Raw genomic sequence first — 16,143 nt, 5'->3', positions numbered from 1 at the left:
TGAACCGTCCATGTATTTCATAGAAATGAATAACTAAAAGGTCTTCAATTTAATTGATTTTTTACAAAGCTAATCTTTGTATTACATTATACAACATGAATGGTTGGATTAGGAAATTATAAAGTTATTATGCATTGATTGCAAGAGAGGGTAAATATGCTCATTTACCCAAGGGATGAACTTAAGAATTGTCCATTTTCTAATCCAACCATTTATGTGATGTAGGACGAAAACGGGCCTGATTTAGCTAGAAAACCATAAAAACAAAGAAGTGGCATAGAATCAAGAAGAGTGATTGGAAAATAGGTAACTCACGCGTAATGATGTTACTAGCCGCTGGAATATTCAAGAAAATTTGGTTTTGGACTTTTCGGGTTACTCGTGAATCAGATTTGATCAACTTTTGGCCAAAATGTCCGTTTGAGGCGCATGATACCTTTCCGGAATGGGAACGACGAGATCTTCAAGACTCACTTTGGTGAGCCCTATCAGATTTAGGCCAAAATATATCGTATTAATTATCCGATTCAGCATTTAATATTTTTAGGCTAGTTTTACATTTGTTTTAGAATTCTTTTATTTTAGGTTTTTAGTTTCTTTTTAAATTTGGATTCTTTAGGATTTCTTGTTAGATTATGATTTTAGGTCTTGGATGCCTATATAAGCACCATCATGTTTTGTACAAGAATCAGTTTATCATATCAAATTTAATTGATGTTTTAGGAAAACTGAAATTGGGATAGAATAGAGTCGTACTTTCATTGATAATAGGGGCCTCTTTATATAGAGGATTACAAACATAGAGATAGAGTTGTACATGGAAACATAATCGTACATTGATTGGATATCTCCTAAGATTCTCCGAGAATATCTCTAATATAAACCCTATTTCAACTAGAGCAAGTAACCTCTAGTTTGGGCCAGACACATATTCTGGATTTACTTGAACACTCCCCCTTGTGTCGCCCAAACGTGGTGCTTCTCTCGTTGCCTCATTAAAAACCTTGCCGAGTAACAAAAACCCAGTGGGACAAAATAACTTCGGTCGAAGGGGAAAAAGAGCACAACACACCCTTCACGTTTCGAGACCATACATGTAGACAACTCCCCCTGATGTCTCCATCTCCCCCTGACTAGTATGGTCATTGGAATTCGGATAACTTCCGCAAACGATGCTACTAACATGTTTCTCGAAAGTGGAATTTAGGCAATGACTTAATGAGCAAGTCTTCCATACTGTCCTCAGATCGAACCTAGTTCACTTTGATCTTGAGGAGAGTTTGTGGTTGCTGATTATCCTTAGTGTGGTCGCTTTTGATGTAGCCTTGCTTCAAAACAAGCAGCATTATCTCATATGCTCGTAGGCTCATCTGTGGTAGACTTCAAACCACAATTGTTCGAACATGCGTAACTATGGATCCAATCCATATACATTCACGAATCACTTCGTGAAGAGCAATAATCTCTGCATTGTTCGAAGATATAGCGACTAGCTAGGGTCTGTTCTGTAGACCTCCAAGATATCACGGTCTTTACCTATGGTGAACATTTAACCAGTTTGGGAACGACCTTTGTGTGGGTCAAAGAGATACCCAATATCAGCAAAACCTTCCAAAACACATGTCGTTTTGGGATGGGGATAGAGGACGCAGGCCAGTGTTGGCGGCGTTCCTGCTGTGTGATGGGTCCGAATCCATCATCTCTCTGTAGGGATAGAACAAGCCCATATCAATCGTACATCTCAAGTACTGAAAGATATCTTTTACACCAATCCTACTGGCGTCGCGTTGGCGCAGAGCTATATCTTAGCTAACAAGCTTACTGCAAATGAGATGTCCGGTTTTGTGCATTTAGCTAAGTACAATAATGCGCCTATTGTACTAAGTAAGGCACTTCTGCCTCTAGCATATCTTCGTCATCATCCTTTCGACGAAGAGGATCCTTTTCAGGATCAAGACTACGGACGATCATGGGGGTGCTTGAAGGCTTGACCTTGTTAAAATGCCTAAGCATCTATCGACACGATGCTCAAGTTCCAAACCGAGACATAATCGTGTTCTCGCAAAATCCTTCATCTCAAACTCGGATTTCAAACGTTCAGCGGTTTCCCTTAACTCTTTAAGGGCTTCCAATGAAGATCATGTCCAACATGAACAGCGATAGAATCCGAAACTTGTTATAGAAACGCGTGGGCATATCCCTTCCCAATCAAGTAGTCACTTTAGTGAGCGTTTCAATCTTATTGTAAACGCGCTCCGTGGTCTAGAGCCACTTGACTTGGGTAGATGAAGTTCACCATGAACCTTCATGTATATTCCGTATCTAGATCCCCATAGAGATACGTAGTGACCACATTTGTACGCTGCATGATCAGTTATTCAGAAACTACCAAAGTGACAAGGTAGTGGAGTGCAATGACATCCATTACGAGAGAATATGTCTCATCGTAGTCGATTCCAGGGCGTTTTGTGAGAAGCCTTGCGCCATAAGGCGAGATTGCCATCTCTTTTTCTCATCACGCTTTCTAACGAAGACCCATTAGTCAATAGGTTTTATGTTAGGAGGTGTTGCCATCACTGGCTCGAAAACCTTCCTCTTCGTTAGAGAATCCAACTTAACCTGGATCGCATCTTTCCATTTAGGCCAAATCTCTCTACGTTGGCATTCATTCATCAACGGAGCGTTGTTCGATATCATCTGACTCAACAAACTCATGCGCAACGAAATGTGCAACTACATCATCAATTATGATAGAGTTTCTATCCCACGTCTCATGTACACTAGTGTAAGTTTCATAGAGCTCTATATTCTCAGGAATAGGTTCTGACGTTGAGGCATCCCCCAACAATAACCATAACCCGGAAGATACTCATGAGACGGATTTTGAGTGTCGATGATCCAAGGATTGGTTTGTGTCAAGGTATCCTTCGAACCCACGGCCCTCCCACGCATCCTAGCTGGGGCCATTGTTTGTAACCCTAGAGTGCCACTCTCTTTGGCATTGGCGCCATTCCTACCTCCGTGTAGGGTGGTGCTACGTCCTCTCGTAGGGACGTCCTTCCTTGCAGGCATGTTTGCAGCATATTTGTGTGATCTCATCACTTTAATAGGGATCGAGATGAGACATAGTGGGGACAGACCACGACAATTCCTATCATTCCTGCTGAACATTCGTGTTCTTATCTCCCCCTAATGACAGGAAGACTGTCTCATCAAAGTGACATCGGAAAATCTAGCGGTAAGGAGATCGCCGTGCAAGAGCATTAAGTGGCGGACGATTGTTGGAGTCTCAAATCCAACTGAGTTGCCTATTCGTCTGTAAGGACCTATCATAGTGCGCTGTGGCGGCACAATTGGCACATAAATGGCTCACTCAAATGTGCGTAAGTACAAAATACTTGTACCTAGTCACTAGCTGTAAAGCAGAGATACATTGAGTGGCGGTAGGTCGTAGACGAATTAGCATAGCTGCATGCGATATTGCATCACCCCAAGCGGATATAAGGAGAGTGGTGCGCATTACCAATGTCCGGACTATCATCGTAGTCGTTTCCGCGAGACCATTTGGGTGTGTACATGGGAATGTGATGTCCAACATTAGTCCCATTGCAATAACCACCGAAAGTCTTCGATGTAAACTCTCTAACATTGTCAAATCTAATTGACTGGATAAGATGATCCGGGGAGTGAGCCCATTGTCATATGATATGTGCTAGGAGTGTAGTATAAGCAGCATTTACAGGTGGACAATGGCACCACACGTGACCAGCGTGTTTGCGTGTCAACCAACATCATGAGATATTTAAACGTCTGCAAGTTGGTTGAATCAGTCCACAGAATCCTCACGGATTCGATGTAAGAACAGAATGAGTATTTTCATATCCTTTGCGTAGGACGGTCTTAGTCCTAATGTCTCGAAGGAACTGGCTTTGCAAAATGAGCGAGAGGCCTTAGAAGCAACCAATGAGGATTTTGGTTGGGCCTGAGCGTCTGTAGCGCTATTATAAGAAAAATGTGTGACTACATCTCCCATCATGGCGTTGGAGCCATGGAAACTAGCATGTATGGCGTCATGGCCACTAGGAGGAACAACCATGGAGTTATGCTCATGGTTGGCGCCATCTATGGCGTCATCAGATTCTTGCTTCGTTTTGCTCAAAAGGATGGATGTCCGTGTGAAGTCTTCAGTAGACGGATCATCATGTCATGACTAGGATGATTTATCCTGTCGTGACAAAGCCAATATGTGTCTAAATCCAAGAGATCTTCTCTCATAACTTTATTGGATTTTATAGCTCGAATAGTGACATAGAGTCCACTAGAGAGACACATAAACTTCTCTAAGATGCGCCCTTGTTCGCAATCATTAGAGGTATTGCAAAGTAACTCATTTCCGTTCTCTACATGCGTTTTCGCATGGAATCCGTTTGGCTATTCATAGGTGCGATTGGCCCTAGGAGCGTAGAGAGTTTTTGTGACAGTGATTAAGGTGCCATTTGGCAAGTGGAACTTGGGCTATTCCATGTCCTTGAATTAATACTGATGGTCCAGCCATCGTAGTCACAAAAGTCATATGCTCAGAATCAAAATGGAGTCATAAAGAACTCGAAATTTTATTCATAAGCCAACATAGTTACATCATTGTCTCTTTGACCAAAGAAAATCTAATCCAAAATGCTAGCTAATGCAAAACAATGGTAGTTGTCTAACTTCTTTCGGTAATTCCAAAATAAATGTGACCAGGTGAGTAGAGAGATGTTGGTGGAGCAAGGCTCGCTTAAGTACCACTAATCTCAGAACCTTCCTAGACATCACACTTATTTTGGGTGAGCCTACTTTGAAGAAAGACTTAAACAATTGGCATTTACTACAAAGTATATGGCAATTGCCTATTACATCTCTTGGAAAAATAAAGACTTAAACAGAATTGGCGATCTATTGATCCCAGCCAGATTTGTAGTCTTCAACCCTTCACTCTAGATCATCTTCTTGATCTTCTTGTTCCATATAGTGAGCCTCTCTTGCTTCACAATATGCTTTGTAGGCGGTGAGAAGTTCTTCACGAGCTCTACAAATGTGTGCCCAATGATCAGACACTCCACATCGAGAACATACATCTCTTTGCTCAAACTCCATTGATTGAGGCGCTTTGAAAGCGTCATTTAGATGGCTCTTAGTGTTGGTGGCGCCACCAACATGGCCAGAGGCGTTGCCTCCCTCTCTCTTTCCACGATGACCTCTTCGGTTCCGTGTTCGCCTATATTGGCGGTTACCTTCCCAAGTAGAGCGATTATATGGACCAGAACGTCCAGAAGTATCCCTAAGGTTAGGGTTTCGCTCTTGGCGCCTTCTCTTAGGGGCGCGACTATAATTGGATTCCGGAATTTGCTCTATTTCCACGGATCTCGAATTATAGTTCTTCACAAGAATGTTGTCATGCTTTTCAGCCACATTCATAGCTCCAATGAGCTCATGAAACCTTGTGATCCGTCCTGCAGTAACATTGATTCGATAGTTCTTAGCAACCATCAATGTAGAGACGGGGAAGGTAGAGAGAGTCTTCTCAATCAACATCGCATCTGTGATCTCTTTACCACAGGATTCCATTAAGGATTTAATGCGAAGTGCTTCCGAGTTGTAGTCAAGAATTGTCTTGAAAACACATGAGCGGAGGCTATGCCATCTCACTCCTAGATCAGGAAGCAGGGAGTCACGGACGTTGCCAAATCTTTCTTCGAGTGAGACCCACAGCCTTCTGGGGTCTTCTTCATTCATACACTCGTACTGGAGCGAATCATCCATATGACGAGTCATTAGGATGATGGCTTTCGCCTTATTTGCCTCTAAGGCTGCTCTATTTGCTTCCAAAGCTTGAGCTTGCTCAACAGTTAGCACGTCTTGGCTAGGCTCGAGAATCATATCCAGGATTCCATCGGCCTTGAGATGCTGGCGGACATCACGAACCCACCTGTGATATTCAGAGCCAGTTGTTCCCAATGGAGCAAAGTCTAATTTGTTCAGGTTACTCATCCTGAAAGAGAACAAGAAAAAGGGTTAGTTTCGGAGCGGAAAAAGCTACCACGAAAACATATAAAATTTCTGAGCGTAGTCGCTTCTAAGAAATTAGGAATTTCTGAGCGTAATTGCTTTCAAGAAATTCAATTCCAAGAGGTATTGGATTAGATCGAAACAATGACGTAAGTGGTCGATCATAAATTCTCTACAAACTCTAAGTTTGGAGATCTCAACAAGCTCCAAGCTTGAAGTGAGCACGAACCCCCACAATTCGGCTAAATTAGGTCTCCCCTATGATGAAGAAAGGGGGGTAGAAGAAGGGATGTTGCAAGTCCCCGATAAAAGAAGAGAAATTGAATTTAAAAACTCTAAAAAACGGGAAATTTTAGAAAAAAAAATACCTCGAAATAGAGCGCCTGAAAATTTGGCCGAAAAAGTGGTCGGAAAAAGTCGCCGGAAAGTGGCCGGAAAAGTCGCCGGAAAGTGGTTGACCGGAGTTGACCAGAGGGTTGACCGGCGTTGACCAGAAGGTTGACCGTCATTGACCAGAGGGTTGACCGGAGACTGACGTGGCACTGATGCTGACGTGTCAGGATGAGGTGGCGCTGTCGCTGACGTGGCAGGCTGATGTGGCTGTCCTGACGTGGAAGATGACGTGGCGGTGGGTCATGTGGGTTAGGTGTGTCAGTGGGCTTCTGGGCTTTTCTTCTTTGGGCTGGGCTCCTTCTTCTTTTCCTTTTCTTTTCTTTTTCTTTTCTTTTCTGCCGGACGATGAGGCGGCCGGTTCAGCAAGTTTTAGGCCGGTTTTTTGACTTTTTATTCCGGTTCCTGAAACTTCAGATGAAGAGGCTTCTGCTACCAAAATTTGGTGGAAATTGGAGGTCCGGAAGATAGTGAACCAGTGGAATATTTGCTGCGAGTTGTATGGAGCTTCCGGTGGCCGGTTCGGTAGGTTTCCGGCCGGTTCTTGGGGTGCCGCCGCCGGTTCTGGACTCCTGGAATCGAGTTCTTCAAGGTTTGAGGTGGAGGCAGAAAAGGCTTCAAGGTTTTGTATTCGGATTCAAGGTTTTTAGCTTCTTGAATCAGGGTTTGACTATTTGTTTCAGGGTTAGGGCTTCGTGCTGATAACGTGTTTTAGGAAAACTGAAATTGGGAGAGAATAGAGTCGTACTTTCATTGATAATAGGGGCCTCTTTATATAGAGGATTACAAACATAGAGATAGAGTTGTACATGGAAACATAATCGTACATTGATTGGATATCTCCTAAGATTCTCCGAGAATATCTCTAATATAAATCCTATTTCAACTAGAGCAAGTAACCTCTAGTTTGGGCCAGACACATATTCTGGATTTACTTGAACAAATGAGAGATTTTTCTCAAATTCTCTAGTGGACTCCAGATTTATCTTTTTAGGGTTTATTGCTTGTAAACTCAGGTTACTTCCGACTGCGTCATTATGTTGCATAACATCATACAAAAATTAGCTCTGTAACAAATCAATCAAATTGAAAAGTTATTCATTTCTATGAAATACATGGACAGTTCATCATTATAGTAGTAAGTGTTGTTAGAACTATCCACTTGTTATCCCTTGTTAGAACTATCCACTTGTTTGATTCAATTAGATAAGTAAAAGATTTCTGATTCGATTGATTTTTTACAGAGATGATCTTTAAAAGCTAATATATGATATGAACCTTTGATAATAAATTTATTAAGTAAAAGTATGTTAATCTACAATAAAGGTGAATATGCTTATTCACCCAAGAAGTGAACGTAAGAATTGTTCTTTGGTGAATCACACCTATAAACTTCATTTTGTGGGGAACAAATAGCATCAACAAAGAAAGTGATCATTAAACTATATATTTCTCCCGCACCCTCCACAGGTTTCTATCATGAATTCAGATTGTGAATGTCATGAATTTAGTTCCAATATGTCCTTGAAATATAAACTACTTTGATACAAACAAACCTCAAATCCAAAAACAAAAGCTGTTGTTGTTCTAATACTGGTGCAAGGCGACCATTTAGATTTAATTGAACTGTCATCAGTGCGATGGCCATTTATAACCAGAGATGGTTGTTAGACATACAACTCTTGCACTTCAGAGTCCTTTACATACTGTCACTCAACAAGCTTCCAGTGACATGGCTTAGCTGATATGTATTTTTATATTTCATTATTTATCTCTGTATAATTCTATAGCTTCTAGAGTTGGATTCTATTAGATAAGCGCACTACTCTCTGTTATGTATTCAATATACAATTAATGAAAACATAATCATTCAGTTCTCAATCTTTTCAGTGGTAAGTTGTAACCCTCAATTTTTTTTTTCATGCTTTTAACCTATATATAATTATATATAAACAAAATTGTATGTAGTTAATATAAACAGGAATTCGTGTGAACACTGTATATTCATAGAGGATCAACTTATTTTTCAGATTCTAAAGTACCGGAGAAAAAGAAAATTAGAAGGGAAGGAAGTCCAAATCATACGAAGTAAGGACGTCCATTTCTAGAATTGGTTGCATTTAGCAATTGGATTCAGCAGACCAACTGAATTTAAGCCATCATATATCATCATTCATCAGCTGAATGACAAAGAACCAGAAAACGAAAACCTCCAAGGCTGTGATTCTACAATTAAAAACACTAAGAAATACAACAAATAAATAAATTGACCTTTCGGTCATCAAGACCTCCAAAACACACTGAACCCCTGCGCAGACTTCTCATATTCCTCTGGAGTCAAATAAACAAAATCTCCAAAACACACTTGCCAGACAGGTTCCACACTCGTGTTCGTGATCCGCTTAACCGCTGACTGACAGAAATACTTGACTTCTGAGTAGTTGGCTGTGTAGCACTATGCTCTGCATTAGTATTGATGATGACATAAGAATAATCTATCCATGAAACATACATATATGAGAAATGGAAAAGAATCAGAAAGATCTGATACCTCAATCTGGTAAATCATTGATTCAATTTTCTGAATCTTACGAAACAGAAAGTTCAATAGAAGAGCACCATATATGATCTACCTCTTCTTCCAGGCCTCCAGACGCCTGATATGCCCTTACCATTCTCTCACCAAAACCTAAATCGATGATTGGAAATGAGAAATAGGTTTGTTTTGTGGCTACTGACTCGATCTGTATGTTAGTTTTAAAGGAAAGGTCGAGGGTTCTAGAAGGGTGGTTTTAAAAAAACAGTGGGCGTCAGTCTGGTTTTGGTGATCGATCTTCAGTCCCAGAAAACAAGCCAGGTGAATTGTAGGTTGTGCTTTTTGTTAGAGTTATAAGAAAGCTTGAAGAAGATGAGGGAAAAACCCAGAAAAAGATAGAGTTTCGTACATAACTATGATGATGAAAATTACAGTCAATTTTTGTTTACAACAAGATATCCTATATTGACTTGACTGGGGGTAATTTACCCCTTTTACCCTTAACATCCCCCCTCAAGCTAATGGGAGGGAACCAGCATCAGATTGCAGCAGATGAAAGAGTAAGATCCATCATATCTTTGACCCTATGCTTGAGTATAGAAACCTGCAGCATGATACATGTGATAGCTGTGACTCCACATATTGTTGTAATGTAGATAAAAAGTGATTGACTTGGTGCCTCATTTTCACTATTGCAATAAAACGGCTCACTTCCTTTTCATAATGCTCAGAGTGGTTATTCCGACTAATCAAGTGGACCAAATCCTGCATCTTCAATTGGCACCACACAGCAGTCATTGAAAACAGAGCAAGTTTCACTTGTATCAGGAAACAGAATATCTCGGCATATATTTTCAATGCACCATTTCTAGAATGATCAATCACAGGAAAGCCTTCATACAAGCCTTTGTTGAATGCATCACCAACAACCTTTGAAATAAGAAGAACTAGCATGATAAGAGGCAAAAATTTCAGAAATTTCAGATTATTTGTGATTTCAATCATTCACATTGAACCTCCAAGAAAAGAAGCTCTTCCAAGTAATGCATATGTCCCCTCTTCTGGACAAAGAATTTTACCACCAACGTGGTTCCAAGTAGTGCATATATCTCCTGGCAATTGTTCAGTTCCAGAAGTTCTCGTCTTTGAACCCACTGAAGATTATCTCAAAGCATTTCCAATTGCACAATGTTCAACTTTTCCACACATAATATCGTAACCTAGGCTTAATCCTCGCCCAACCTACAAGTTCATGTTAATGTTCCTAGATTCTATCCCACAAAATTCAGTTTCTCTGCATTCCACTTTTCCATCAGCAGCATTAGTGTCATATGTATCAGAACCATAATCAACAGGTTCTCCTCCCAATAAGGCACATCTGATTCCCTCAACTCTCCATCTTCAGTGTCACATGCCAGAACTATTAGCTCCAAGCAGCTCCAGGAAACCTCTACCTTCTTAGCACATACATTTTCTAAATCACTATGCATCTGAAGATCTCTTTCCTGCCTTAAAGTCTTTTGAGTTTCTTGAGCTAGACAAGTCTGTTCTTCTTTTCCTTCACAAACTTCAACCTCTTGGAGACCAGTATCATTGTTATAATTCTGAATGCTGCAAACATTGCCAGCTGCCATACTAGTTCTAGGTGCATCCAGCTTATGAATATAATCAGTGGCCCAAGCATTCTGAGGCATGTCTAAATGCAAATTATCTGCATTATGTTCTGATGCTGAGATGGGGGCAGTCAAAACATAACCATCCACACTCACCAATATAAATTCTGGGTTTAAATTCTGTGATTCCCTAAGAAGCTTAGTATCACAACTATCATATCGAGACCACTCATACTCTGATTCTGCATTCTGTTCTGATGCTGAGATGGGGGCAGTCAAAACATAACCATCCACACTCACCAATATAACTTCTGGGTTTAAATTTTGTGATTCCCCAAGAAGCTTAGCATCACAACTATCATATCGAGACCACTCATACTCTGATAACTCAGCATCTCCGTCCAAGTATTCAACAACAGTCTCTGAGTTTTCTCCTTTCCAACCAGAATCAATAAAACTAATGTCATCCAAAATAAATTTTCCAGAATCAACCGGAACAACTTCAGAACCATCGTATTCAACACAACCATTTGAAACACAAGTAGCCAATTTAACATCATCACATATGGAGGCATCAAGTGATTCAAGAATAGCTTCAAAAGCTTCTTTCTGATTCTTTGAACAAAAATTGGATGAATAAACAGAGTTGCCTTGCTGTGAAAAACCTTCACCTCCGGACTGAGAAAAATCCGCATTGTTATTGTAGCTATAGTTCATATTTGGAGAACCACTACTTTAGGACCTTTGATACTTGATAATGTGCTTTTAATGTTGAAAGTTCTAGAGAGAATTTGTAAAAGCAAGAAGAAAATATCTGGGAAATGCTTAATTGAAAAATAAGTCGTACATGATGGGGTATATATAGTAGCGGTGACGATATCCTAAGCTTGACACATGTCAAGACAGCTGTGGAGCACTAATGACTAGCTCATGCAACTAATAGTAATTAACCAATTGCTAATTACTCTAATTGTTTATTACAGAATTAACAGAAATTAACATAGATTTAAGCCTAACACCCTCCCTCAACTTGATGGTGAGACATGAGCATCAAGTTGGAGCAGAAAAGAGTATGCATGGGAGCACACAAGCCCTTGGTGAACAAGTCAGCAAGCTGATTCCTTGAGGTAACAAACTGAAGCTTAAGAGAGCCTGCTTTTACTTGATTCCTTGTAAAGTGAATGTCAACCTCAATATGCTTCAGTTTAGAGTGAAACACAGAGTTAGTGGCTAAAGCAAGAGCTGAAATATTATCACAATATAGTGTAGGAACATCAGCAAGATGGATATACAGATCATGTAGTAGATGAGAGAGCCAAAGGATCTCAGATGTAGTATCGGCCATGCTTCGATATTCAGCTTCTGTTGATGATCTGGAAACTGCAGATTGTTTCTTACTGCACCATGAGATGGGAGAATCATTGAGAAAAATCACAAAGCCAGTGGTTGACTTCCTATCATTGGGGTCACCAGCCCAGTCAGCATCACAGAAGGCACTTAGGTACAGGCATTGAGGATCACTGGAACTTGAAGCTCTCTTAAGATAAATTCCATGTGTCAGAGTTCCCTTGACATATCTTAGAATTCTCTGGGCAGCAACAAGATGATCAGTGGATGGTGAGTGTAAGAATTGACACACAGAATTCACAGCGAAAGCAATGTCAGGCCTTGTGAAGGTAAGGTACTGCAGGCAACCTACAAGACTTCGAAACATGGAGGCATCAGAGTCTGAAAGTGGGAAAACTGAGTCTTTCATGAGTCTAACCCCAGATTTACAGGGAGTGGAGTGAGTGTGACAATCTTCAAGTCCAGATTTATGTAATAGGTCTCTTGCATACTTGTGCTGAGACACAAACAAACCAGACTGTTGATAGTTGATTTCAATGCCAAGGAAATAGTGTAGCTTGCCAAGATCCTTCATGTCAAATTCTCGTTGAAGAGCAAGTTTAATATCAGCAATAAGATCATCACAATTGCCAGTGAGAATAATGTCATCAACATATAGCAAGAGAAAAACTTGAGCTGATTCAGAATGTTTAACAAAGAGGCTAGGATCTGCATATGATGAAATGAAACCAAGAGATGGGAGGAAATTAGTGAATCTCTCATTCCAAGCCCTTGGTGCTTGCTTAAGACCATAGAGAGACTTATTTGGTTTGCACACAAGAGTTGGGGAATCCTGATTTACAAAGCACCTGGTTGAGTCATATACACTTCCTCATTCAAAAGACCATGCAAGAAGGCATTCTTAACATCAAGTTGGTGAAGTTGCCAGTTGAAATGAGCAGCAAGACTTAAGATAAACCTGACAGTTGTGTGTCGAACCACAGGTGAAAAAATTTCTTCATAGTCAACCCCAAATTCCTGGCTAAAGCCTCGAGCCACAAGCCTAGCTTTGTGTCTAGCAATTGTACCATCTGCATTTCTTTTTATCTTAATCACCCACTTGCAAGACACAAGGTTTTTACCTGATGGCAAAGGAACTAGAGTCCAAGTATTCTGATGCACTAAAGCATTATATTCTTCCTCCATAACATGCTTCCAGGTAGGGATTTGTAGAGCATCTTTGTAATTGCGGGGTTCAATTGCCTCAGGATCAATAACTGCATTGTCATGACAAGCATTAGTTAGCAGACTATGAAAGCACTTTTTCTTTTGTATGCCTCTCTTGGCTCTGGTAAGCATAGAGTGCTTATTGATGACCTGACTAGATAGTCCTTCTACAGGATGAAGAATGTTGGAATCGGATACTTGCCACAAAGGTGGCCTGGTATTATCAGAGTTGAGTACAATGGAAATTGAACCACTTCCAGGTTCAGCATTGATAGTCAACTCTCCATTAGATTCAGCAAACTCAACTTGTGTGGATGAAGTCGGAGCAAAGATGGAGGCTGATAACGGCATTGAAGATGTGGAATGATGACTTGGAGGTGAAGATGTTCTGATAACAGGCTCATTGTCAACATAATCACACTCATGATGAACTGCAGGTGGTGTGTGATAAAGATCATTGTCATTGTTAGGTTGTGCAGAGTAAGGTATAGATGACTGATCTGGAATTGATGTAGTGTGCAATAGTGATAGAGTGTTTGAGTTATTAGGGAGAACTGAAGACACAAGATGTTGACATAGGAGAAGGAGGAGACTGCATAACAGTGTGTTTCTGTTTTGAACATAATGAAGAACCTGTAGCTGAAACACATGATTTGACAGCATATGGAAAAGATTGTTCTTCAAAGAAAACATGTCTTGAAATGATATACTTCTTAGTGGTAGGACTAAAACATATGTAACCTTTGTAACCAGCAGCAAAGCCAACAAATACACACTTGATAGTTTTAGGTTGAAGCTTATCAGACTTGTATGGTGCCATCAATGGGTAGCAGGCACAGCCAAAGACCCTAAGTGTATCAATTTGAGGTGTGGAGTGATACAACTTCTCAAATGGGGAAAGCATTTTAAGCACTGGAGTAAGCATCCTATTTATCAAAAAAGTAGCAATAGCACAAGCATGATAACAAAACTGGGGTGGCAGATAAGCATTTTGCAACAAGGTAACTGCTGTTTCTCTAATATGCATGTTCTTCCTTTCTGAAACTCCATTCTGCTGTGGAGTATAAGGACAAGAGATATGATGAACAATGTCTTTTTGTTTTAGAAAGTCCTGAAATTTTAAACTCATGTATTCACCACCTCCATCACTCCTAAGAGTTTTAATTGAACTGTAAAATTGAGTGGAGACAAAGGCACACAGAGATTGAAAGTAACCAAAAACTTCAGTTTTATTCTTCATGGGATACATCCAAGTGAATCTTATACAATCATCTATGAACAAAACAAAGTATTTGTAGCCATCAATGGATAGATGTGGGGATGGCCCCCAAACATCAGAATGTACAAGTTCAAATGGAACCTCACTTCTAGTAACAGAACTAGAAAAGGGAAGTTTATGTAACTTGCCTAGAAGACAAGGCTCACAGACAAAGGACTCACTATCATTAGCTACTGAAATGTGACACTTTTCCAGGATGTGATGAGCCACCTCATTTGTTGGATGACCAAATCTTTGGTGCCAAACCGAATTCTTGATTAACTGTCCCACAAAAGCAGTTTGATGTTGAGAAGGTGAAGCTGAGGCAACTATATTAGCCTTATTTGATGAGAATGGTAACTTTTGAATAACAGGTGGACTGTTCACTATAGGTAGCTGAAAAGGAATTGGATAGAGACCTTGTTTACATAGTCCCTGATAGAGAATGTTGCCCTGCACTTTGTCCTGAATCACACACATAAATTCATCAAACCAAACAGAACAGTTGTTCTGCTTGCATAGTTGATAGATGGAGAGTAAATGTGCAGTGAGTTCTGGAATTAAAAGCACATTATCAAGTATCAAAGGTCCTAAAGTAGTGGTACCAGAATGTGTGATCAAACAGATTAACAATGAAGGGCGGAACTAAGGTTGTGGTTGAGCCCTATAGACATGCTGGGGTTTTCCTTGCTAAGGGTAAAGAAGATGCTCTTGTGACCAAGAACATGGTGCCCGGAGAAGTTGTCTACAATGAGAAGAGGATTTCCGTTCAGCAAGAGGATGGAACAAAAGTTGAGTATAGAATTTGGAACCCTTTCCGTTCCAAGTTGGTAGCTGCTATTCTTGGTGGTGTTGATGAGATCTGGATTAAACCTGGTGCCAAGGTTCTCTACCTGGGGGCTGCTTCTGGTACCACAGTCTCTCATGTCTCCGACATTGTTGGCCCTACTGGATGTGTCTATGCAGTGGAGTTTTCTCATAGAAGTGGCAGAGACTTGATAAACATTTCTAAGAAGAGAACTAATGTCATACCAATTATTGAAGATGCTAGGCATCCAGCGAAATACCGTATGCTTGTTGGCATGGTTGACATGATATTTTCTGATGTTGCACAACCCGATCAGGCCAGGATTCTAGCTTTGAATGCATCATATTTTCTTAAAGCCGGAGGGCACTTCGTCATCTCTATCAAGGCTAATTGTATTTACTGCACTGTTCCTGCTGAGGCAGTGTTCCAATCTGAGGTGAAGAAGCTGTAGGCAGAACAGTTTAAGCCTTTTGAACAAGTGACTCTTGAACCTTTTGAGCGTGATCATGCTTGTGTGATTGGTGGTTACCGCATGCCAAAGAAGTCAAAGGCTACTGCCTAGAACGTCTCTAATCCATGAATCAATAGCTTAGTTTGCCTATGAGAAAAGTTACCATTTTGTTGTGGGAAGCCATTTTGTTGCATGAGACCTCCAATTTGCCAAAAGTTGTGTCCTTGCTGAAATATTCCATTTTGCTGAGTAATACCATAATCAAATGCTCCAAAGTTGTATTGAATTCCACCATCATATTTGGCATTTGTAACATGAGTTGGTGCAGGAGAATACCTATTGAAACTATCACCATGTGCCATCATTTCAGTCTTGAACCTCTCAAGCATAGACTTCATAGTTTGTTCAATCTCACTTTCAGCGATCAACAAAAGAGATCTTAATTCTTCCATTGAAACAGAGGAGCTTAGTGTTTTGATTCTTATT

General features: G+C 40.4%; 1 long non-coding RNA gene and 1 pseudogene across 1 annotated transcript; one reads left to right on the top strand and one right to left on the bottom strand.

The window, feature by feature from the left end:
* Nucleotides 1-8,565: 8,565 nt before the first annotated feature.
* Nucleotides 8,566-9,712, bottom strand: LOC133740479 (uncharacterized). Its single transcript, XR_009861260.1, has 2 exons — nt 8,990-9,712; nt 8,566-8,900 (listed from the first exon to the last, which is right to left on the bottom strand). It is a non-coding gene; the product is annotated as an uncharacterized LOC133740479 (long non-coding RNA).
* Nucleotides 9,713-15,030: 5,318 nt separating this feature from the next.
* On the top strand, nt 15,031-15,810 carry LOC133740476 (rRNA 2'-O-methyltransferase fibrillarin 2-like; annotated as a pseudogene).
* The last annotated feature ends 333 nt before the right edge of the window (nt 15,811-16,143 follow it).

This window comes from Rosa rugosa, chromosome 1, assembly GCF_958449725.1.
Source record: "Rosa rugosa chromosome 1, drRosRugo1.1, whole genome shotgun sequence".
Lineage (NCBI taxonomy): Eukaryota > Viridiplantae > Streptophyta > Magnoliopsida > Rosales > Rosaceae > Rosa > Rosa rugosa.
This window is presented reverse-complemented; position numbering and strand designations above follow the sequence as displayed.